The sequence below is a fragment of the Thermobia domestica genome, chromosome 12 (assembly GCF_964235325.1).
Source record: "Thermobia domestica chromosome 12, izTheDome1.hap1.1, whole genome shotgun sequence".
Taxonomy (NCBI): domain Eukaryota; kingdom Metazoa; phylum Arthropoda; class Insecta; order Zygentoma; family Lepismatidae; genus Thermobia; species Thermobia domestica.
This window is the reverse complement of record NC_137465.1, coordinates 154,487,772-154,513,141: the sequence shown is the minus strand read 5'-3', so window position 1 is coordinate 154,513,141 and position 25,370 is coordinate 154,487,772. Positions and strand designations below refer to the sequence as shown.

The following is a 25,370-nucleotide window of genomic DNA, read 5'->3' as shown; positions in this document are numbered from 1 at the left end:
TTGAAATTCAGGATTACCGTTGACAAGACTGAAATTTTAAATTGTAGATAAACCCTTTCAGGAACAGAAGTTTATTATTAAGGTACGGCTCAGGCACCTGTAAGTCTTCTACTGTAAGAACAAACAAGTAATTGAATGAAATCTTATTTTATTTCTCTTATAGCTGATAAATTAAAGAGACGAATGAAAAGTACAAGTGAATGATTATGAGGGAATCAGCGATATGAAAATACTGGGAGAAAACATGAGGATTGCGAGATGATCCACGGACATGTCCTAGCGGGAATCCAACCGGAAACCCTTTGCACTACAGATAAGCACTCTATCACTAAGCCTCGACATTCCTATATAGACATTTATTTATTTATTTATTTATTAAGCAGAACACTAGAGTCAGTGGTGGCTCTTGAGGTAAGTCACATTGACAAAATTTAAATTTTAACGCCACAAGCTAAGGGGGGAAAAGCTTACCCAATGTACTAATTATTGTACGCAATTTTTTCTCTTAGCTTTTAGCGATAAAATTAAAAAAAAAAAAAGAAATATCGATGCTATCTTTCTCAAGAGTCGCTACTGACTCTTGCAGTTGCCAGTTGCAATGTTTCATATTGTTACATACTGATCTAACATTACATGGTTACGAGGTTTGATCAAAAAATACGGTGGATAATTTTAATAGAAACAAAGTAACAATCTTACACAGAATTTAATTTAATCTTCTTCAAAGTACTGTCCTTGGCTAGCATAACACTTATCACAACGTTGAATCCATACGATTTCTGGATGGCTTCTTTTGGAAGGGCTTTCAACTGCTCTGTTGTGGCCCTCTCAATGTCAGAAATACTGTTCAAACGTTTTTCTTTAAGTGCGATTTTGGGAAGAGCCAGAATGCGCCATGTTATATCTGGAGAGTACGGTGGATGTGGGCAGACAGGAATATTTTCGGCTTAGAACTCCTGTTCGTCCGTCAAAAGTTGAGGAACGAATTTTGCACTTACTATTTCATTTCCAAATTAGTGGTTAAAATGCTTTGTACGGACCCATACGAGATCTTTAGTTGTTTGGAAAGCTCTCGAATAGTTATTCGCCTGTTTGAACGAACAATTTTTCCCACTTTTTGCTCGCTTTCTTCTGTTTTTGAGGTTAATGAACGTCCCGAACGTTGCTCACCTTTTATCGACTCATTTCCGCTTTTAAATCGCTCATATCACTTGTACACAGTGTTCTGAGTTACAGCATTATCATCATCTACCAATTTCAAGGTTTCATAAGTTTCTTTGGGACTTTTTTTTTTTTGCATCTTCAAACAGAACTTTATGTTCACGTGTTGTTCGAAATCTATGATGAGTGACAGACACGGTAAACGTAATCTCACTCTAGCGACTCGACGCTGACTGACAAGTCAAAACGTGTTCCAACTTGACACTGCCTGTCTCAAAGGATCAGGCTATCGCACAAATTACATTAAATAGTTATAGCGTCAGCAGTTACTGTTAAAAAAAAGAAATCATTCATCGTATTTTTTGATCATACCTTGTATTATCTACTCTATACAAATGTTAGAATACTATAGCTCCCCAAAATAGGATTTCTCCTTACGCCTGAAGTGCTTTCTTTTACTTATAGGCCTTACTGTATGTACTGTATCTTTCTGACGGAATAAGTGCCGTCTAAATTCCCTCACGACCCATATGTACGAGTATTAGATCTACAAACCACCATTTCTTTGTCTTAAACTAAGAATATACCTAAGGATCTAATAATCATAAACGAACATAATACGTCGCTTTAATAATTGGTTTAACGGGCTTCATGTATATCCTTGATGCACATGACCACAGATTCAATTACTAATTCGGATGTACTACAATTATGAAAACTATGATAAGTGACAGCGTTTATAGAGTTTGAAGGTGGTGCTTCGAGTTCCCTTTAAACGCTGTTAGCAAGTAAGAGGGATGCTGTGTTGCCAGAGAACGAAAAACATCTATTACCTGCTTGTGCTGTAGTATGTTTGCTTATCCACATCCCTTTACCACGCGCAACGTCGCGTCACAACCTTCGTCCCATTCACCTATTCTCCACACCATTGCTCGCGTCCCAAGATTCAGGTATATTTACGTTCTGAACTAGTCTTATATACATTGTTAGATTTGTTTATTATTATAGAAAATTTTTAATATATATAGAAAATTATTAATGTATAGAGTTGTTGACAAAATAGAGTGAATATTTTTTTTTTGTACCCTGTCCATAAAATTATTTTCCGTCTTTATTATTTAGTTAAAGATATAACTGTAGGATGATAATAGCATCCTATGTAGTATCGCTGCCTAAATAAAATTCAAATCAAATCGTACCATAATGTGCATCTGACGATTGTTCGTTCTATAACACAGTTATCAACACATGTTCTTTTAATATGCATGATTGTACTGTAGTTTGATGCATGATGCGCGAGCGGATTTACGGGTGTTAAACCATTATCGTTATGCAATTGAAGTGCAAAGGCTATTTGAATTGAATAGTGAACTCCAGTCAAGAAAGTCAGTATAAAGTAGATCAATGATTCTCAACCTAATTCCTATCAGGACCCCCATTTTATCACACCCTTTTCCCAGCAACCCCCTATAATTTCTGGTTTATAATAAGCTTGTGTGAGATTTTTAATATACCTATTGCGGAGATCTCATGATATCTATCTATTTCTATAATAGTAGAATCCATTTCTTGTATATAGTGAATACAGTAACTTCCCTAAAAACAAATGGATTAAAACAAAATTTGATCAGTTCATTCATATTATAAATATCAAATCCGATTTTGATACACACTGTTTCAAAATGGAGGCGGTTTGAAAATTTTAAAACTTTATAACTGCTTTAATTTGAGTCACATGATAAAAAATAAAGTGATTTCTAATTTTGCTTTTAAAAACTTGGACAGTTGTTAAAATGTTATTGAGTATTTTAAATGACTTGATAATGTGCATCAAGAAGATTGAACCAGATCCTGTCGCACTAGTGAAATCACACGATGCTCAGATATCGCACGACGCTTTCAATTTTAATTGTATTTCAATATGCAGGTTTTGTGGCATTTGCATTTTTCTGGTATTTCAATATGCACTTCTCATTAGCTTCATATCATATCTCGCTCATTTAAATTGATTTTTAAACAACTCTGCACCTGTTGAAAATATTTAGTAGATCTTTTTTTGTTGCTCTTAACAGTATGTATAAAAATAAAAATATGTCTATTACAACATAATTCAAAATAATATTTAAAAATATTTTTCGGTATTAGATTCTAATTATTCTTATCTCTTCCGCTTATCTTCGCGATCCCCATGAAATCCTCTCGCGACCCCCAGGTTGAGAAACCCTGTAGTACATAGAAATATATGGCACCTCTGAATTCCTTATACGCACCAGTTTGAAACCTCTACTCCATCCATACTCTGTTTTTAAATGTTATCATACTTAAAAAATATGAATAACTTCGCTAATTATAATTAACAATTCTCTATACCTGTCCAAGTAAGTGTCTTAATAAACATCGTAACCACTGAAACTAGTTTTTAATATAACATCGTAGTTTTAATTTGGAAACTTCACCATTCGCACTTATCATCATTCACAAGTTGTAGTCGTGGTATTTCATCTCCGTTATATCCATACTCTTAAAATTTCAGTTGTAATGGCGGCACTGAAATTTCTAGTTCAACATCCAACGGGTGTTTCAGGCTTTAAAAGACGGATGGTTAATCAAAGTGAATCATTATAAAATAATTGGTGGAATGAGAATGTGTGAGGAAACGAAAAAATCTACAACGATGTTGTTCACGACAAACTCATTTGCCCTGTGACTGAACCAGAAACCTGTTGCACCGGAGGTGAGAATTCTATCACTGAGGCAATGTTTTCCCATTTTGTTATTGAATTCCCTACCAATTTGCAGTTCGAGCCCGAGATAATTTCTTACTTCATTTATTGTATTTATAATTGCAGTCCTTTTATGACCAGCATTTGTCGGCCATTGGGCTTCTCGCGACGAGGATAAATAGCCTTGACACTGAAGTTTCCACAAAACCTACGACCAACCAATCAATCAATCGGTAACAATACTACAATTTGTCATGGAATTAACCATTCTGAGAATCTGAGATTTACAGTCCGATGTGGTTCTATGCAGCTGTAAAGAATTGGCTCAAAAACCTTTGACTAAAATCCAAACGTTGATCGTAGTCATAGCAGACACCTACAAAGTTTTAAAGACAGTTTATTGTAATCGATAATGTTCTTGACACGTGGTGGTGAAGAAACTGTCTCACTGTGAACTTTTAGCATTAAATCTCTCCAGGATTATTTCTGAGGTAGAATGATCAAATTTTACACGTTCATAGTAGTTGCTGTGCATATATTTTAAACTGACATGACATTTTTGAGGAATAGTGTACAAAACTGCCCGCATAGTTGCTTAACATGATTAAACTAATCAAATTTTGGACTCTCTATTATCGAGTCCGACTAAAATGCTTTGAGTTATATTAAGCAAACTTTGCACAGTGACAGTGACAAGCAACCGTTGCTCGCTTAGAATAATCTTGCATCTCAATTGCATTTATCCTTTATATACTCAGAAATACAATAATTGTTCTTCTTTCCTTCAATCTGTTAAATATTACCTTTTTTATTTCTAACATTTTAATTGCGGAAATGTTTGCACTTCACTCTCTCATGTTTTTTTTTCGATTTATTATTATTACCAAAATTTACTATCCATTCCAAACATAGGAGCAATAGCAAGTATGCTCGTAATATTGTCACTGCTTGCTAACAATTCTCAATGATCCAGTGTTAGTAAAAACTAGTACAATTAAGGTGTCGTGATTGTTTTTAGTAAGTGCCAGTTGAGAGAGAGATTAGTTTGTAAATGAATTTTCCAAATTTATGTACAAAATCTATTTTCTTCTTTCTTTTCATCGCTTGTTAAAATCTTTGTGATTATGTATTTCCGATATTTTGTCGCTCAATACTGCCGACCGTCAGTTTTCATTTTGCTTACTATTTTTGTGGTCAACCAACTGAATATTTTTCAAAAGCCTGTTTTCTGATTGGAATACATGTATCAAATATGTTGCATACACATTTTTACCATAAAAATGCTCAATTGTCATGTCGAACTCAACATGGCAAGTAAGAAATGATCTGCTAACTTTAAAGTAAAATTGATTATTTGGCTAGTCTAAAATTTATCAAATTGTTTTAATCTTTCTTCAGATGGTTATAAAAGGATCATTAAGGTGGAACAATATACGTCATCTTTCTCTATAGAATAAATTTCCTCGTTAATATTTGCATTATCTACGATGGTGAATATTAAATATAAAGTATTTGTTTAAAACTTACTGAAAGATACTAGATCGTATAATGTATCAAATTATGAGGCATTGAGTAAATTGAAATAAGTATATATCTGTTATTGAAGATGGAGTAAAATCATCTTTCGTGAGAAAATTGAAGCTAGCAGCAAAACAGTGCATTCATCTTTCATTCACATTATATTCAGTTTAATTTGGTAATAGGGAAGTTCTCAAATAATACTTTGGCTACTATAACCTGAAGTCAGTGAGATGGGCTTCAACATTTCTTAGATCATTCATTCTGACTGACCAACGTAGCATGGACATTTTTAGGAAGAATACAGAATGTTTCATGATATCTATCAGCTCTCTTATGAATAGCCACAGGATATATTGAGTGCTGCACGGAGATCAATGCTGGAATCGTACGTCAAATACACTTCCTTTTACATTGCTTCATCTGTTGTAAATGTTACCCTCAATCATATGAGCAGTTTCAAAGAAATCAATTTCAAACCTCTTGGTTTAATGCTATATTTCGAATTAAAGAAAAACAGCATGGTGTGGGTACTTCTTTGAAGGAAATGTTAAAAGAAAACATTTTAAATATGCGTACATTCGTAATTCATCTACCTTGGAATTATATGAAATATTACAACAAATTCCAAATAACTTGAATCAAGAATGTCCTGGGTATAGTGCTTCCAAAGTGCTAAGAAATAAATTCGTAATTTATCTATTAGAAAAAGAGAAAGTAAAAAATAGAGAAATACATAAACGAGTGCAGGATGTTATACTGTGTGAACTAATTAAGTAGTAAAAATGTATTAACTACCTTCACATATGCAGGATTCAAATTAAATTTTAAGTTCTTAATACTCAGTATGCTATATGAATAAAGTTAAATTTTAAAAAAATAAACATACCACATTGTGAACACGGCTGGGAATAAGGCACGAAATGACTCGACACTATAAAGCACAACTGCTGACTTTCAAGTTAATGCAGATCTAACCAAAGGTCGTTTACAGTTAGCCCCTTGCATGTGGGGTAGCGACCGAAAGCGCGAACACACCAATGACCCGTCTCTCACTAGCAACCAAACCATACTAGCAAGAACAGAGCGCTTTGCGGCGTTGTCAGACGGGATTAACGATCGAACCTTGGAAACCTGGTGAGAGCGTTTGACGTCGTAGAATATTTGTCAGCTTCTTCATACGTGTTGAACATGGCAGGGTATCTCCAAAGTTAATATTAATTCCTCTTTCCTCACCAGGAACCAAACATGACCAAGGAAAAGTACCTAGGCCTACTAATATAATTATTAACTTTGTTAGGCTTAATTATAATTATATTTCTATTGAATTTAGAATTGGTTGATGGTTAAGATCAATTAAGATTCAATGACAATTTGATCATTTTATATTTTAAAAAAAATTACACATTTATTATACTTCACAAGAGAATAAAAAGTTAAAAGAAATGGACTAAGAGTTATTATACGAAATTTTATTCTGAAACCAGTTATTTAATATTATTTAATACATATATGATTCTCTGTGACTCATAACTAGAGGTTTAATTCATTTCTTACTCGTACTGTTTGTTCAGAATGAAATGATTAGCAGGCCTATAGCCAAACGAGGCGTGGTTTCCACGGAGTGTTCAGCTTACTCAAATTTTTCTCTGCCCCTGTGAAGGATGACAAACAATGCTTGTCCGAAAGACATGATGTGTTCTACTTAAACACCATAATGATTCCTATCATTTGCCGTTAGCTATCGGTCTAATTATTAGTACTGCTTAATATTTCCTTTGTATTTAATACGAGTTGATGTTATATTTTACATCTTAGGATCCACGATATATGACTAAAATGTTATTACACTTTACTTCTTTCCCTGCATATTTAAATAATGTTAATTTGTTCACGATAAATGTTCAATACAGTCAATGGAAATTAGGTAAGCAAAACGGTAAAACTGTGTTAACAATCTTCTATTAATGAAACCTGCATATGTAAAAAGGGCTACAAACTTTAAGCATGAGTTAAATTCAACTTAAAATTACGAAAACATTTTGTTACCACCTTCCTTTGTAAAAGGTCAAATGGGTTCGACATGTATTAGAGTTTATTACAGCGAGGGCAGATGTTGATGAAGTTGTATAATACGCATATTAAAGCTGTAAGAGTGATGCTGAATGAAATTATGTTACTGGAATCTACACACAGAATTGAATCATTAGTGTTCTATAACAACACTAAAAATAAGCTTAAATTTTAATTCAGAAAATACTTTGCATAAATATCGCCAAAGTAAACTTTTGTTTTAATATTACTATACCTAAAAACTTTCTGTGAAATGAAATAGATATTTAACAGAAAACATGGAAGCTCCCGCAGTTGTCACCTTGTAACTAAATAAGACAGAGGACAATTGCTACATATTAATGGATAAAGAATTACTGAATTAATAGTTAGAGAGGAAAAGGATGATTTCCGAGAGCATTTACGGAATCAATACTGTTCACCATAAACCTGCATGGCTTAACTATTGTGCGGCAAGGAAAGCTGAAGTCTGATAGCTGGAGAGAACACCTAGTGCGTTGGAGGCCCTGTTGTCAAAAACTCTGTAACAATACAGACAGTAGTTCTGATGACAAACTTAGAACGTTTAAGAAATCATAATTCTGCAATCGTAATAATATGATAGGACAATTTGTAATGTAACTTGAAAATAGCAAAACTAATAATACCTGTCATATCTGACAAAATATTTACATTAAAGTACATGCAACAGCGCGGTTAGTAACCCTGGTTTTCTAGAAACAACGTGAATACTGCTATACGTGAATACAATAATACTGACGTAATTGCCGAATAATCCTCTCCTTCGTATTGTTTACAGCCCTTGCAGCTATCTGTCAGACGCCGGCTTTCCTTAATCGTACGATAGAGACCTTCTCATCAGAGAAAAGAGTGTTACCACCATGTTTTCTAGTATTATATAGAAACATAACATCAAAGCTTTAAACTTTTCCAGGCAACCGTAAAGGAATAAAATGTTACACAAAAGCTCACATGAATCTGGGATTAATGACAGAGATATGCAGACTTGTACCCAATAGCAATAATTAAAGTGAATTATTTATTATTATTCAGTATTTATATAGAAGGGCTATTTGTTAAATTATATTTTTTTCCTGATCATCGAAAAATCTTAAAAGTGTTCCATCATTAGTGAACAACCTCTTTGAAACTTTCGGATTAATAAAAATAATAATAAAACTTCTTTTGCTAGTTACTTTACCTTATACCATATTGCAAAGCTTCAAAAATTTGTGAGTTCATTTATTCGTTCAAGATGGGATGACTAATCTTAGGAAGATAGGGGAATTTCTTCAATTAATATTTCTGGAATAAAATTCTCCGCACTAATAATTTATTAAAGAATGAATAAAACGATACTACTGTCAAAAGTTTGTAAATTAATTACAGTAACCCATATATAATTAGCATACGTTTCATATACAATTAACGGTTAACTAGTGGTTAGAGTTATTCCTAATTCCACATAGTTTAATAATAATAGATGTTCAAAATGCGAAGTAATCCTGTGCGAAGAATAATTTTCTTAACTCCCTTCACACACACACGCACACACACACATACACACACACACAGAGAGAGAGAGAGAGAGAAAGTTCTGCTGTGATGATTTTGCAGTCTGGATCATAGTAATCTACAAATTTACCCAACTAGTTCCATCTTTAAAATGAGCATTTGTTCTGCTAAACAATTCCGCTGAAGGTGAAGGCAGGTATGCAAAAATCTATATGAAAATATTATTCTTATCACATTTGATGTAAACCGTTGAACGTCCAGGCGAGATATTTGGTATTTCGGGTTTCTTGCTTCAGAGAAAACGAGTATGTCACTCATTTTGCACGAATTCAATATGAAGAACAACAAAGAGAGAGGAGTTGCAAAACACTGTCTACGGTAACACGCGGAGAATTTTCTCATAATAATATTAAGAATATTTTATGAATACACAATCGGAAATTAGAGCATTGTAGAAATTGTTCCCTTTAACCTCTTTAGAAGCAAAAATTCCGAAAACCTCGATACACGAGTTAACTTATTTTAATCAGCAGTTTATATGCCGAGTTTCATCTTCCTGGCTTAAGGAGCTCGTGATATATTCTATTTTTGGCAAACAATTTGAAACAAATTTCCTTTAGGACACGTATTTCTATCAAAATCAAATGATAAAAAACCCAACGCGATCCAATTGTTCAAAATGATTTTAAACGGTTCAGCTGTTTTCTCATGGAAAAGTGACATACAACATCGATTTCATTTTTTATATGTATAGATTGATGGAGCCACAAATGGTTATTTTTTATATGAATATATCATGTAGTTTAATACAGAGTGACTTCCACTGGGAATGACACTAAACCATGTACACGCAAGGCAAACTCCTTAACCATCCAAACATACAGGAGCCCGGTCTCCCTCTTCTGTATAGAAAAGAGATGAAACTACAAATAATGTATATTATTAGTCACCAATGTGTGTGCATATGCTTTGTAAATAATAGGGACGTGTAAGGTTTGCGAGTCTTTTGTATTGCACTGAAAAAGGAAAAGAATGAAGAGAACTTCTATCTCCCTTCGCCTTTCACTCCCGTCATCTTTCCAGGAAAGCAAATAATATTTCTTTCCCAGGTAAAATTGTACACAATAGAACGACCTTCCTGTTACCTCTCTGTCAAACAAAACGTTGCAATTTAAGCTAATTTCATTAGGAGTTCAGTTTGTCTAGTGCGAACACTTAATGTTGATAGAAAGACGAAAAAAACCTTGGTCTCTTTCTTTGTTGAGTAACATTTGTATTTGCTCGTCATGGCAAAGGTCAATCTTTACAAAGGAATTATTAAAGACTAAGTACAAATCTAAGGTTTTAAGAGACAAAACCTTATGTTCAGTTTATATCTTATGTCGATGTGAGTTACTAGAAATGGAACTAATATTCCAAATACTTAATATAAATACTTACAATAGATTTTACAAATATTTTTCTTTCGATTCTTGAGGTTTATTAAAAATAAACAATTTTTCACATCTGAATTGTAGTATGCTGTGCTTGAAATGTTTCAGCGTAATTGAAATGGTTAACGCATGTAGCTTTGGTATCTCGAATCCTGAGTTTGATTCCCGGATGAGACAGTTTATGGTATTGATTCAACATCATTGGGAAATCGTAACGTCAAGGAGTTTAATTTAACTAATGCTTGAAATACGTATAATGCAAATATACGAATAAATCTTAAGTATAACTTTAATAATTTCATTATCAAATATTCTTACAATATGCGTATTGCTAGGACTTTTGCATTGGAATGAAATATTAATTATCGAATAAAACCAACCCAATTATTTAAAATAAATATAATTATTCGAACAAAAATTAGAATTATCAATGATTATTTAAGAAGTTATTATAATAGATATATAATTATCGAATAATTATTTTGAAAGTCAATATTCAAATATTCAAATAATGAATGTTCGAGTAATTTCAACTGTACCGTTTTCAAGCCTCCCACCCTTCAAATTATATCAAGTGTTGAAATACAGTATATCACGTAACGATGAATTTGAAAGACAGTAGAAGGGAGAAAATATATCATACTCTCATCGTATGTGTTGTTTACACACTGTCCCATTACAGCGCTTTTGAATATGAAAATTCCTTAGACAAACACCGTGTGCGTGGGTTTCCTCGGGATTCTGCCGTTTCCTTCCACTTTCTTCACTCCCCTATTTCATTCATTTTTCATCATCGTCGTCTCATTTAGCCTAGTCGGCATAACCGTGGGACGTAAAACTCAAAGATTTCATTTCATACGAAAATTTCTCACTGCCATATAAGATGTGGTATGCCAAAAGCAGTGTGCACAAATTTTAATAGCGTATAACGGAGAAGAAAACCCTACTTAAGATTTTTGAAGGTTGAAAAATATATATTATTCTCTTTATGATTAAGTGAACAGCTAGGACAGCGTTTCTCAAAGTGTGGTCCGCGTACCGCAAGTGGTGTTCCAGATCTGCCGTTGTAGTCCTCTTAGATAAAACATATATCTAAAAAAAGACATTAAAAGCTAGACCCTAAGCTGTTCGCCGCCTCTCATCACGACATACATAAATTTAAAACAATAGAAAATAAAAATATAACTTATTTTATGCATACCTTTGTTTAAACATTTTTATATAAATTTTAATGAATGGTATGGTGATGGGATGTTGGGAGGCTCAGCTGTACAACCTTACGCGCCCACACCTATGCAACTGTCTTGTGCAAGTAGAATGTTTCAACTTCAACGAACAATGATTGAAACCAATAGAATCATTAAAGGAATTACTACTTAGAGGGCGTTTACTCTTACTTTAAGCGTGTTTTATTATTATTATTATTATTATTATTATTATTATTATTATTATTATTATTATTATTATTATTATTATTATTATTATTATTATTATTATTCAACTTCTGTATTTTTATAATCTTGATTATTAAGTTTTCATCCAACGTGCCCCTTAAGAATTTTGTGCCCCTAGCTCTGGACCTAGTGGTAAATCCAGCTCAGTGTATATTCTATATGTAATGACTTGAGTATTAATTGGCCCTTTGGCCTTTTCTGGAAGTTAAAAGACGGGCTTTCTAATTCAGACGATTACAAAATTCTTTTAAAGACGACTCTTATCTTCTATGTGTACTTAGCCAGGTCACAAATATGATTGTCAGTTAATGCAGTTTGCACAAAAGACCTTTGACGGAGCATTTCATGGGTTACGCATCTCTCTGTTTGTTGTGTGACCTGACAAATAATTTCAAATCAGATTTTTTTTGTTTGTTTTTCTTTGAGAAAGTAGACAGAAATGTACAAGAAAGTGCCACATGCAGTGCGTAACTGAAAAAGGCATGCCCGCCGGAAAATTTAAAAGAAATATGTCAACTATTTTAAAGGATGCTATACAGGGTTTCGGTCCTTCTTTTTTTTATTTCGCATACTCCTCACATCACATTTTTCCTGTAACTTCTCCGTGCCCAAAATCAATTTGGTGGCATTTTAAAAACAGGTACTCATTTTACTTTAATCAAAATGAAAAAATACAACATTAGAATTAAATTGAATAAACAGGAATTGATTAGATAAATAGGAAATCTAGAATATACATAAAGGGAAGGATTACATAACAAGAAAAGTGATTGAGTTTTTTTGTTTTATTTCGTCTTTAAAATACGTACATATGTAGTATATAAATTCTCAACATATCATTGTATGATTTACTCTTTTCACACCCGTGACGCACAGTTTGGGAACTTCTAATATAAAACGTAGTTTTAAAAAAATGTATATATTTTAGAGTGCAAGTGCACTATATAATCACAATATTCCTTCTCATTGACAATCATAATTTATTATGCGACACAAACATACCAATTGAACAGGAATGTATTTAATGGACCAGAACTTTCAACGGACAAAAAAATAGCATTGTTTAAAGATAAAGAAGAAAAATAAAAGAGAATATCAGAAAGGCAAGCATTACATTTTACATTTCACGAGTACAAAATGGGTGGAGAAAAAGAACAAGATGAAGCCAATGCCGTAAAGTGAAATTACTTTTGCGATTCGAAGGCAAGCGGACTGTGACGATTTCATGAATTAGTGTTACAAGATAGAGGGTGAATCTCCTCCCCTGCTCTCTCCCCCTTCACAGTGAATGAAAGAACCCCACCCGCTGTGACGAGCAATGACGTCAGTCAATCGATCAGCACTACCAACACCAACACCATAGCAGTGTAGAATGACAAAACGAAGGATAAAAGAAGACTTTTGCACTAACCAACTATACATCTAGTAAGGAAGACTTTGTTTTAGGAAATATGGTTTAAATTTCATCAACTTAGAATAATTTCTTTTAGGAAAAAATTACACTAGACCAGAGACTTAAGCAAGACTAATATTACATTTACTTCTTCTACATAAAAGTGAAATAAACCGAAACTTCATAGAAATGATATTTAAAAGTTTTTTTTTTCTTTTTTAAAATATACCCTTATGAATTCAGTTAGACATATAAAGGTGAATCTTCCAAAAATTTTAATTGATTGCTGATACCTACCTTAAAAGTAAGGTTATATATATATATATTCACTTATATTGCATTGAGCTTAGTCTATTTTTTTAAAAAAAATATTATTCATTTTTATATTTATTTACATATAATGGATCGTTGGTACCAACCGTGAGTTCATATTAAAAATCTTATTTATAATTAGTTAAGGAAACATGAATGGTCCTAACTTTGCCATGAGCGTAAAGAGAATATCAATGAAACTAAATTTTCTAGTTCGACATTCTACAATTATGCCCTGTAGGATAAAAGAGAAGCATGATTAACGAAAGTGAGTGACTGTTAAAAAGCCAGTGCAAAAATGAAATGCAATCTTTAAGTTTTACGTCCCATGGTTATGCCGGTTAGGCTAAAGGAGACGGTGATGATGAAAAATGAGTGAAATGGTGGAATGAAGAAAGTGGGAGGAAACGGTAGAACCCCGAGAAAACCCACGAGCATGATGTTTGTCCACCACGAAGTCCACACGGCGCTAGCTGGGGTCGAACCAGGGACCCTAAGCACTGGAGGTGAACATTCTACCACTGAGCCGCCGCGCCCCCAAAAAAGCCAGTAGAATAAGAGTATGAAAGTGTATGGGAGAAAACGAGAGAAACTCGAGAAAACCCACAGATACTATGTTGTCAATCACAAACTCATTTAGCTTGGGAACGAACCAGTGGACACTAGCACAAGGAGCAAGCGCTCTATCACTGAGCCGCCGTGCTCTGTCTTAAAAATAAAGAAAACTAAATACATAAACAAATAAAATTGGATAAAGTACTTAATGAATAAGCTTGTTTCCCATCATACGAAATATTATAAAAGCTAAGTATAATCGCAATTAACACACTTACAAAATATTTAGAAAGCTCGTGATATGCTGTATTATTAGGCCTATTGTCGAACACACGTAAAAGAAAATATGCGTAAGACGTATCTACCGAAGTAACAATAAAAAAAAAGTTGCAGCCTTATTGTTATGCAACACTGCAACAATTAGATGTTATGTGGGTTGCATTCAACTGAGCTCTGAACAGCTTTATTCTTCTGGTTTAATGATTTTCAGAATGGAAAGAGTGCTCAGCCAGAGCAAATTTAAAAACAGGGGCGTCGTTTTAGTGATAAAAGAGAAGCAACTACTCCCTCTGAATTTGAAATATACAAGTTTTTAATCAATAGTGTAGCAGTAAAATAATGGAAAACGCGAAAATTTACTTATATCGGTAGAGAGCCTTACATCCTCCAAACCAAACCTTAAATCGTTGGTTGGACTGGAGTTCAAGTGTCCTTTCAACATCGAAATTATATGAGAGTGGACCTACAGTGCACTAGAATCCAACACAGATTTCTCATGCCGAAGACGCGTACACTACCATATAACCATGAGATAGGTCGAAATAACGATGCTGGTAAAGGGGGAAGCTATGGATTCTAACAACATTCAACGGAACCCTATTAAAGTTTCAGTAAAAGTCTCTCATCTTACCGGGGAAAATATTTGAGCTCCTCTTTCCATATTAGTCTATAATTGTGACACTAGCAAGGCAATAGTGCATAGTATGGGTAATGAGATATAGCCTAAAACTGTTATTAACAATTAAATATTAATTTATGTTTAACCAAAACATTGTCCAAAGAGAACGCATGCATCAGTCGATAGATCATATCAAGCTGATCAAAATAACATTCCTGAAAATAAATTTTAATGTGTAGTTTTCGACAATATCAAAAAATGAGCTTTTGTGACACTAAAAAGTGTCATTCGTAGCCAAAAAAAACTGACAGTTTTTATTTTGCTGGAAGAAGTTGTTATTTATTTATCGCTGTACATGGCAAAATACTCTCTTAACTAGCAGATTGTTGTTTGTTTCTTCCTAATGATGACATACATAGTCTTTATGCACATACTACTTGTAATATGTTCATAATTATAGCTATAATTATTAGTAACAGTAACAGCAGTAGAAGTATTAGTTTTAGAATCACTTCTAGTAGTATAGTAACGGTAGAGATATACAAATTACAAATTATATTGGGAGTAATAGACAAAGACGATTAAAAAGAGTGTGACATGAGACATGAGGAGTGTATAGATTATAAATCCAATGGGAAATTGACCTTATTTTGTAGGTAAAAAGGAAGATAAAGAATAATGTAAGGTAAGATATGAGAAATTAACAGTTTCTGTCACATTGAACCTCTGGATTTCTTAAGCTAAATAACTTGTTAGTATATTATCCAGAAATTGTTAACACATTCCGCTATTAGATTAATTTAAGTACATGTTTCTTGACATGGAGAGAACGAAATTCGCTGCATGATATTGTGCTAATTTTCTCTAAAATTACTAATACTACACTTTGACAACCCCTGACAAAAAGGAAATAGGAAGAACATTACCTGAGTTTTTTAAATTAAAATTTAATAGTTTTTCAGTAGTAATTCTATAACAGAAGGAAGCAACTAGTTAAAGTAAGGTCCCAACAACTACTCGGGTTTATGTCTAAGCCAAATATCTATACCGGGATACGAATTTAAAACCACAAACACGCGCGTAAATTATGCTCGTTATCCATGTTTTCTTTTTTCTTACGTACTGTATTATCTTGCATTATCTATTTTATCGCATTTTAATTCTTTCACTAGATTTAACTACACGACAAGGACATAAACGCTTAGATCTCCAAATGGAGGGTATGGTAACTAAGTCGCATCAGAGGAGCACTCATATCTGATGCGAGAACCCCTGGTTCAATCCCAGACCAAGTGAGTTTGTGGTGAACAGGATCGTGTCCTAGGTTTATTCGAGGTTCTTCCATTGCTCGCACATTCTTATTCCACCAGTTTTGTTATAATTATTCAGTTTCATGAAATCATTAATCTCATAGGGCATAACTGTGTAACGTAAAACCAGGAATTTAATTTCATTCATTTCGTATCATTTAGATATCTACAGCAATTAAGAACATTTTGATTAAAGTTAGATTCGAATTTACAATAATTATTACTTCGCGATTCTCAACCTAACTCCTCTGACCACTTACAACTCTCTCCACAAAACTCGGGCATGAAAGAACACTCACCCTCAGTTTTGTACTCAATAGCACTCAAAAACTAAAGAACCTATTAATTTAAGTGAATTTGACCTAAACTCAATTTTCATAAGACTACGTCCTTGATTATACTCAAAATTACGTAGATTATGCATTTTGCAATCTTCTTGCAGAAAACAATCAGATCCTAAGCTTTAATCTATTGGAACTTTCGATCAGAACAAGGAAACTTTAACTTACTCGTTTTTTAATTTTAGCTATTTTAACCTAAACTCATTTTGTACAAGTAAAATTGCGGATTACTGTCAGCAGTTTTAATGCCAATAATGGCGTACACGAATGTATGCTCGAGTTAATTTAATTCGAACTCTACAGATTTCTATGAAGTATTCACGATCATTCAACTGGAATCTCGGAATAATTATAGGTACAGATGCAGATATCCATGTCAATATGTTTATTTTCTTTGCGAATGTTCGTGAAAAGAATTTTCGTGATCATTCTTCAAAGCGTTATTGATTTCTTGTATGAAAATGCGATTACTAGTTTGGGACATATAATAGCCAGAAAAATATTTATTTCGTGAATTTTTGATTCTCTTCTTTTCCCTTAAATCCCTCTAATAAATCCGAAGTGCTAATATGATTTTACTCCAATTTGTTTGAGGTACTCAACTTTCTTTTTCATGGATCTTTTATCTCTATTTCATCTTTGTATTGTAAACAAGGTCAATCATCTTTATGACATGAGAAATAAGATTTGTATTTTAAATAGCGATATGCTCTGAAAGTATTTGACAAATATACTGTACTACCAACTTAAAAATTTTCGTGCTAGATATCTCCCTCCATTTAAGACAACTTTAAGTAAGTAAGTACTTTTCCCTTAATTTCATAATGTGTGTTTGCATGAATTTTATTGTATTTGAATTGGCGTAATTGACTAATAATTGGAAAGGATTGCGTTTAGTGTTTGCTTGAATCTGGTTGATATCATGTCATTGGATCCATAAAACTACAAAGGAGGTGATACTGACCCTAGTAGCACGAAAGCTTTTGGCCAGTTGGCGCGTGCTTGGCTTTTGGCTTTCTATGCTTGCTCTTGAAACGCATGCTTTCGTACCATCTGCCTTTTGTTGTACTTACAAGCGATGCTTTAGACCTATCGCAGAACATCATAGCATCACTGACAGTTCATTGGATATTGACTTGACGTGACTTGTAAAACGCTTGCGTCAAGCTTGAATGGAACACTGAATGGAAGGTTGCTCCCATGTAACTTCATTATTGGAATCCAGCTTGCGGCATGCTTGCACGATTTCCAATCAAGCTGTATACAAGCTTGGTCGACTTGCAATTCAAGCTTACAGCAAGCAGTTTGCAAGTTGTCTTTGCTACTAGGGAAATATCCGCTTTGTACACGAAAGAAATGTTTATGAAATATATTTGAAATTATTATCATTATCATAGTATTCTGCCATTATTGGCAGCCTGCTTCTCGCTGACAAGCTTTCATCCACCACGATCTTCAGCTAATGTTTCGTCTTGAAGTATTTTTTTTTTTCTGTTTTCATATCGTCCACCAACTTTAGCTTCTTTCACCCCTTCTCTCTTTTTCTTGCTACAATACCTCCTAGCATTCCCTCATGATACAGTTTCTTCTTACTTAGCCAGTGTCCCAGTCAGATTCTCCTCCTCTTTTCAGTTATATCTAAAATTGTTAATTTCTTTCCTACTACGTATTTCTAACACTTTTTCATTCGTTTTCCGTTCGACCCACCTAATTCTCTCCATTCTTCTCTACACCCACATTTTGAAAGTTTCCAGTCGTTTTTCGTCGTTTTAGCATAATGTGCATGTCTCTGCCCTACGGACTACAATGCTCCACATGAAACAATTTACGTCCATGAGTTTTCTCGGGGTACTCGTTCCAGAATTCTTCCTTCACTTATTTATCTTAATCACCCGCCCCCCTTATCCCAAATGGCATAATCGTGGGACGGTAAACTGAAAGATTCATTCAGAAGCAATTTATGAGTCTTTTCCTTAACTCTTTATTCAAGAAATCACAAAATAAACTTTTCTTCCTCCTAAATATTTATTTCGGCACTCCTATGATTGGCTTTATTTCACGTATGCACTTTATGTCATCACTTACAATGCTACCTAGGTATCAAAACTAATCCCCTGTTCTACTTTTCTATTTTCTCCACTTCTACTCGTATATTTGGCACCGATTGTTTCGTTCTAATCAACATAGTTTTTTGTCTTTCTAACGTTTATTTTCACCCATATTCTTCACAGCAATTTCTCAAGTTTCCTAGCATCTTATTAATTTTCTTTTCAGACTTTTCAGAGCCATGTCATTTGCAATCCCTTTCTCCCCTTTACGAGACCTATTTAAATCGAAACGAAATGATAAAGCGCCAGCTCGATTCAAGGGCTAAGGATGTTCCAAAATTCATTTCAAACGGTGCAAATGTTATTCTCGTGAAACACTTGAATCTCCTTTCCTCTTTAAAATAGGCAATCTAATAACCCTACGGTATCTTCGCTACAGTTACCTAAAAGTATGCGAAACTAACGCGTGGCAAGCCAACGCTGTGGATTTGTATAACAGACAAACATACATTCAGTTTTACATATTAGAAGAAGATGATTATATTAGAAACTATTTTTGAAACCACAATTGTTATTAATTACCTGTACACGAAGGTAAATATGCAGACAGAATTATTGCGAATACGATACTTTATATTCGCATAGACCTCTAGCTATAGTAGCATAACGATAATTACATGGGCCTGTCTGCAAAAATAAATTTCAGGTTCATAATAATAGATTTTAATAATAATAATAATAATAATAATAATAATAATAATAATAATAATAATAATAATAATAATAATAATAATAATAATAATAATAATAACTTACAGAAACTAAATGAGTCACAATTAATTATGGCATATGGCAGCAGACAAAAACGCAACTTAATGTGCTGTTCATCATTACTAGATTATATTTACTATGGAAGTTATTCAGTTATTTAGCAGACAAGTTATTATTTTTTCCTCCTTGAAGATAACATAATTTAATAAATATTAATATTTAAAGTGATTTGTCGGTTTTTTCTATTTTTAAACACAAAATCAATGGAAACTGCCATTAATATGGAACCTTTTATAATTGAAGATTTCTTTTCTGTACCTAGTAGAATCATGTTACCTGGTAGGAAGGAACATGTACCGCAATTCCAACTATTAGGAATTCCGCTATTATCAAAGATTTTTTGGTGCTTATTGGATCTTTCTAATTTCTGTACCACAGTACAATGATTTTTGGAATCGGTGAATTTGATGAAAACAAAACTTAAGGAACCAATTAAGCATTAAAACAATGTGTAGGCACACGATAAAATGATTAAAATCTCAATATCATTCTTTCACTGTCACTCCTTTAGTGCATTAAAATTTAAAAGTTACTTGTCCGGCAGTGAAAAATATTGACGAGAGATTAAATCCTAAATATTTTAACTGAGTCGAATGCTGCATTTATACTTTTGTTTGTCAAAATGAACATATCTCCTGTTTTTAGATGTTGAGATCTCCTCATTTCATAGCTGGTACGTAATGGCAACAATGGGGGAAACGACAGCAGTATGCGCGAAAGAGGGCCAATATATTGTCGGCGCTATTAGTCAGTCTTTGAGACGGTAACCATTCTTAACAACTCTACCAATCTTCTTCTTCTTGTTCACCTCAACCATAGGTTGGTGGGCAACATGAAAATTTTAAAACTTTTCTCTCGCTTAGAACAGCTGTTTTATACTTTGATAAGGCCTCTTCGTAACTGCACCTAGATATTCTATCCTTGGTCTTCCTCTTCCTGGTTTTCCTTCTGCCTTTCCCTTTATCAGCACGGTGATTCAATTGGAGTGCCGAATAAGATGGCCAAGCATGCTATTTCTTCTTTTTCCTATTATCTTCATGATCCGTCGTCCATCATTACCTTCCTTTAGGACGTCTTCATTCCTTTTTTTTTTCGGCCCATGATATGCACAGCACTCTGCGCCAACAACACATTTCAAATGCTTCCGGCTTGGATATTCCAGCTTTTCTCAATATCCACGTCTCTGATCCATAAAGCAATCAATCTTAGCAAAGCAAAACAAAAATTAAAACAAAAAAACTTAAATATGGAATCATTTGATATTTTGACAATTCCTCTGTTCTGTCCATAATGAGCACTCAGGGTTATGCTAGGAAACAATTGTAATAGATAATCTGATCTTCTTCATTCTGAAAAGGGTCTCCAAGCCATGATGAGCCCGCCTACATTGTAGGCCTTAACATTAAACCGCTGATCATAACAAACAAAGTCCAGTTGATTTTGATTTAAAACATTTTGGTTGTATTCATATTTGATGTGGTTAAATGGTAGAATCTAGATCTACATAAGGCAACCTGCTAATTGAATACAACAATCAGAACAATGGCGGATCCTGAGGGAGGTTACATCAGTAAGAATTCAAAGTTTTATCTCTACAAGATAAGGAAAGAAAACAAATATGTACTATCTTTTAAGTATACGCATTAAAATATTAGATCAGTTTTCTTGCCTTAGTTTTGCAATGATAAAATTTTAATTCTTACTGAAACGACTTATCTCAAAAGCCGCCACTGAATCAAAAGAAACTTCAAGCAAACGCAGCTGGAAATTATCTTGCAATTAAATATAGAACAAAAAGAAAAATGAGAAATATTGATAGACATTTTTACCTGAACAGAAAACAGTAATTCAGCACCAGTCAGCGGGATATCCTTCCCGCGGCGTTTGTGTAGAGAGTATAGAAAATGTGAACGCAGAGAATCGCTAGTTCCTGAAACAAAAATAAGAAAAAAATGACAGATAATTGAATAGCACGTACGAGAGAGCAAGTGCAATATGCATTATGTAAAGACTAGAATCGAATTGTCGCCGCGGTTGAAAAGAGCCAAAGAACAACGTGGGAAACGTGCAAACGTGGTGTGCATGCAAAACGTAGATTTCTCACATCACAAGAAAGGATGACTCACATACACACATTAGCAGTACAACGGAAAAGTTATAAATGACAAAGATAATGTTACATGAAAATGAAGAATAAATTAAAAACATGCTACCCAACAGCAAGGGATTTCAACAGTGGAAAAGTACTGTACCTTTATTAATACATGACTTCCATATAGTTAATTAAATACATTATTCACAATGTGGAATCTCATTCTGAAAAACTAACCACCTACAGAGCTTTTAGTCCATTACTTACGTTCCACATTTGCAATAAAAAGTATCAAAACAAACAAGGTAGTTTTCCATTTGATTTATTGATTTTCGTCTATTTGTACAATACCAAGGTTAAAGCAAGATTTACTCGTCTTTTTAAAATGTTTAGCCGTGAGCTTTGCTTTTGTTTGTCCATTGATCTTATTAATTTTCTCCAACTTTATTTTAATGATATTTTCCTCTCATAAGCTGTTATTTACGGTTTCAAGCTAGATAACGCCGTTATTTTTAACTACCTTAAATTCATTTGTGTTTTATTTTATGTATGATATTTACTTCTTCAACTTTCGAGATTCTGTTCTTGTTATTTTATGGTTTTGGCTTTTCTTGTTTAACCAGTAGAACCTTTCATTTTCTGTCGTCATTTCCAACTTGCCAATGTGTGACGTAGGGGCGAGGTTTATTAACTGAGAAAAGCAGAGACAAACACATCGACGGAAACAGGAGAGGAGGTTAAGTAGGAGAATGGGACAAATATATATTGGCAGTGTACATGTAGTTATGGAGCCGCGAATAGCTGCCTGCAAAACCAGCAACTGCTATCAATGTTCTTGTTCGTGTGCGGACAAAATCTCGTGGCCCAAACTTTGCTGCCTAAAATCTTACGGGCCAAAAATCTCGCGTAGTCGAAACACTGCCTCTCAAAACCTTGTGTAGCCAGAACCATTTAATCAACCAAGACAACACACACCAGCCTTTATTACAACCGGATAAATTTTATGAAAATCATGTCGACAAAATAATGATTTTCAGTACAAACATTACCACTGAACTGATTGGAAGTGGAGTTTACCTATATGAGACGTGGACTTACAATTTAAAGTGGAATCTGAACCAAAATAATGCGTTCAAATTTTAAGGTTCTCCCACTTAGACTCGAACCCGGGACCCTGTACATTCCCTTAAGTTCTCTATCGTGATCAAGTGGCTAAGGCACATGCTTCCTGTGCGTGTAGTCCGAGATTCGTTTCCAGATAGTCTCAAATACCAAAACGAGTAGTAGTCTGATTCCCATTTAAAAGAAACTTCCCTCCTCATATGCCGATGCTGCTGAAAAGATATATAAAATGTAATCAATCTATTTTCGATTAAAAAGTTAGGGAGTCCAACATTTGAGAGGCTCGGGCGAACATATTGGTAAGCGTCACTTCCGGTGAAATTGAGTTATTAGGCAGAACGTGTATGGATTGAACATAGAATAAGATGTGGGTAGTTTAATTTCTGAAATCTACCTGCAGATGACAGGAGAAGCTTGTTTGGTATTACATTGAATTGCATGGGAATGCTCAACCTTCTTTCGCAGTTTACTCGATAGTTAGATAATGTGATATAGCATTGTGTTCGTCAAGCCGTTCACTTATTTGGTGTACGTATACAATAAACATGTTCAATCATGAAGACCTTAGCTTTGTTTTCGGAAAGTGTAGCTGAAAGTTCAGTATATTATTATTGTCAAGTATATACGTATGTATTTTTTAAAATTGACATTTTTTTAAATTCACATAATAATTAAAATGACATCAGATCCACATTATTTATTCCAGCTATTTTCAACTCTTCAGGTCCACTGGCACACTCGTTAACTTCCAGGATAATAGCTTGTGCTTCTTCAGGAAATTACATTTCAACCTCAGAGGAAGACAGAAGTTCCGAAGAGTTGTGGGACGTATGCGGCAAAAGGGAACAGAGGGAAAGGCGGGAGACACTTAACAGAGAAATAGAGGAAGCTGTATAAAATTCAAAATACAAGTGTATATGTATAAAAGTGAGCATGCGTATGTGAGCTAGACGAATAAAACAGAAGCGAAATGTTACAGAGTTGCTACTGAAAAGGTTGAAGTGGAAAAATGGTGACAAGCTATCGATATGTCATTGTCATAACATGTAAATAGGACTTTTGAAATGTCAGTTTGCCAATTTAACAATTTCAGAGAGAATAATAAAAGCAAAATATGTTCCTGAAAAATGGTCGCATTTTAAGCTATTTTTCACAGTTCGTCAACTACTGTCTTCAACAAAATAGATATGCTTTTTAATTTTCAAGCTATTTGTTGAGTAAGTTCTAATTAACAATATTTGTTTAGTACGTAACACATTTATTACATATTTATGAAACTGTTAGCGAACAGAAATATAGGAATGTTTTTATCAGTATGTAGAAGATGGCTTGACAAATTTACACCAAAACTGAGACAACATATGGTTTCCTGTTTTGTCTACATCTAAAACAGATGTTCCCAACCTTGCTTACCTGGCACTGTAAATCCTGCATACTTTACGCTCCTCTCCTTCTTGCTCTTGGTAATACGTACATTTTGTATGACCACTTTTGCGATTTCAGATGCAATATAATAATAATAATAATAATAATAATAATAATAATAATAATAATAATAATAATAATAATAATAACCATATTCACACAATTTATAATTATTTCTAGCAAGATTTCTGCATACCATGTATAAAGGTAACACTGTGCAACAGTGATTTTCTTTTTACAGAAATGTAAATGGTCATCCTTTACTGATGTTTGGGCGCTGAACACGAAACTGACAATAAAAATTTGCTCCTGGCTAAGATTTACTTATAATTACACAATTTACATGTTACATATAACGCTATAATAATGAAACTGTAAAGGTAAAAGTCACAAAACATTGAAATGATTACGTAAATAGAAATATCCGTCCCTTCTAATTTTTTGGGCGCTGAACACGAAAAACACAATAAATACGTGTTCTGAATTCAGATTTAGTACTAATTACATAATTTACATTTTGCATATAACGTTATGATAATGAAACTGTAAAGGTAAAAGTAACAAGTAACATAATTACAGAAATAAAAATAGCTGTCTCTTATAAATGTTTGGACACTGAATATGAATATCAAAAATATAACGTCCTCCTGGCACACTATCGGTGTAATAGCACTCTTAACATTTTGCGTATAGCGCTACAGGACAAGAACTGTAATGGTAAAAGTTACCTGAAGTATCTGTTTTAAACACGCCGTCTCTTTGCTTGTTTCTTGTGAGGAACATCTGGAGCATCTCTTGGAATCATCCAGCAGAAATCCGCTCATATTGAAACTGGCCACTTTCTTTTGTAATGTTGTTCCATCGCAGAAATGTCCTGATGAAATCGCTCTCCTTGCTCGTCACTGATAGATCCAGAATTCACTGGAAAGACATCAAGATGGGAATGGAGGAAGTGCATTTGGAGTGACATATTGCACCATAATTTGCTCGTAGGCTGATAGCAATTCTTCTACTAATTCTTCTAATAATTTTCGACTCGGTGGTTGCCCAAGAATCTGGTACGAACATTACGGAAACATTGCCACGCATGAAGCTCATCAGCACTGAGAAAATATTCAAACACCACATCTTGCAATAGCTTACGTATTTGCGGACCAATAAAGACT

The 25,370-nt window shown here is 33.8% G+C and overlaps 1 protein-coding gene across 2 annotated transcripts in view; it reads right to left on the bottom strand.

The window, feature by feature from the left end:
- Positions 1-25,370, bottom strand: part of RhoBTB (Rho-related BTB domain containing) — a 490,451-nt gene that overhangs the window by 300,447 nt on the left and 164,634 nt on the right. Inside the window, exon 2 of one of the 2 annotated variants that reach the window (XM_081734304.1) lies at positions 21,395-21,495. The gene's annotated coding sequence lies outside the window, so the exon portion shown is untranslated. Of the gene's footprint in view, positions 1-6,291; positions 6,451-21,394; positions 21,496-25,370 lie in introns of those variants that run through there. The other variant, XM_081734307.1, reaches the window with a different exon arrangement.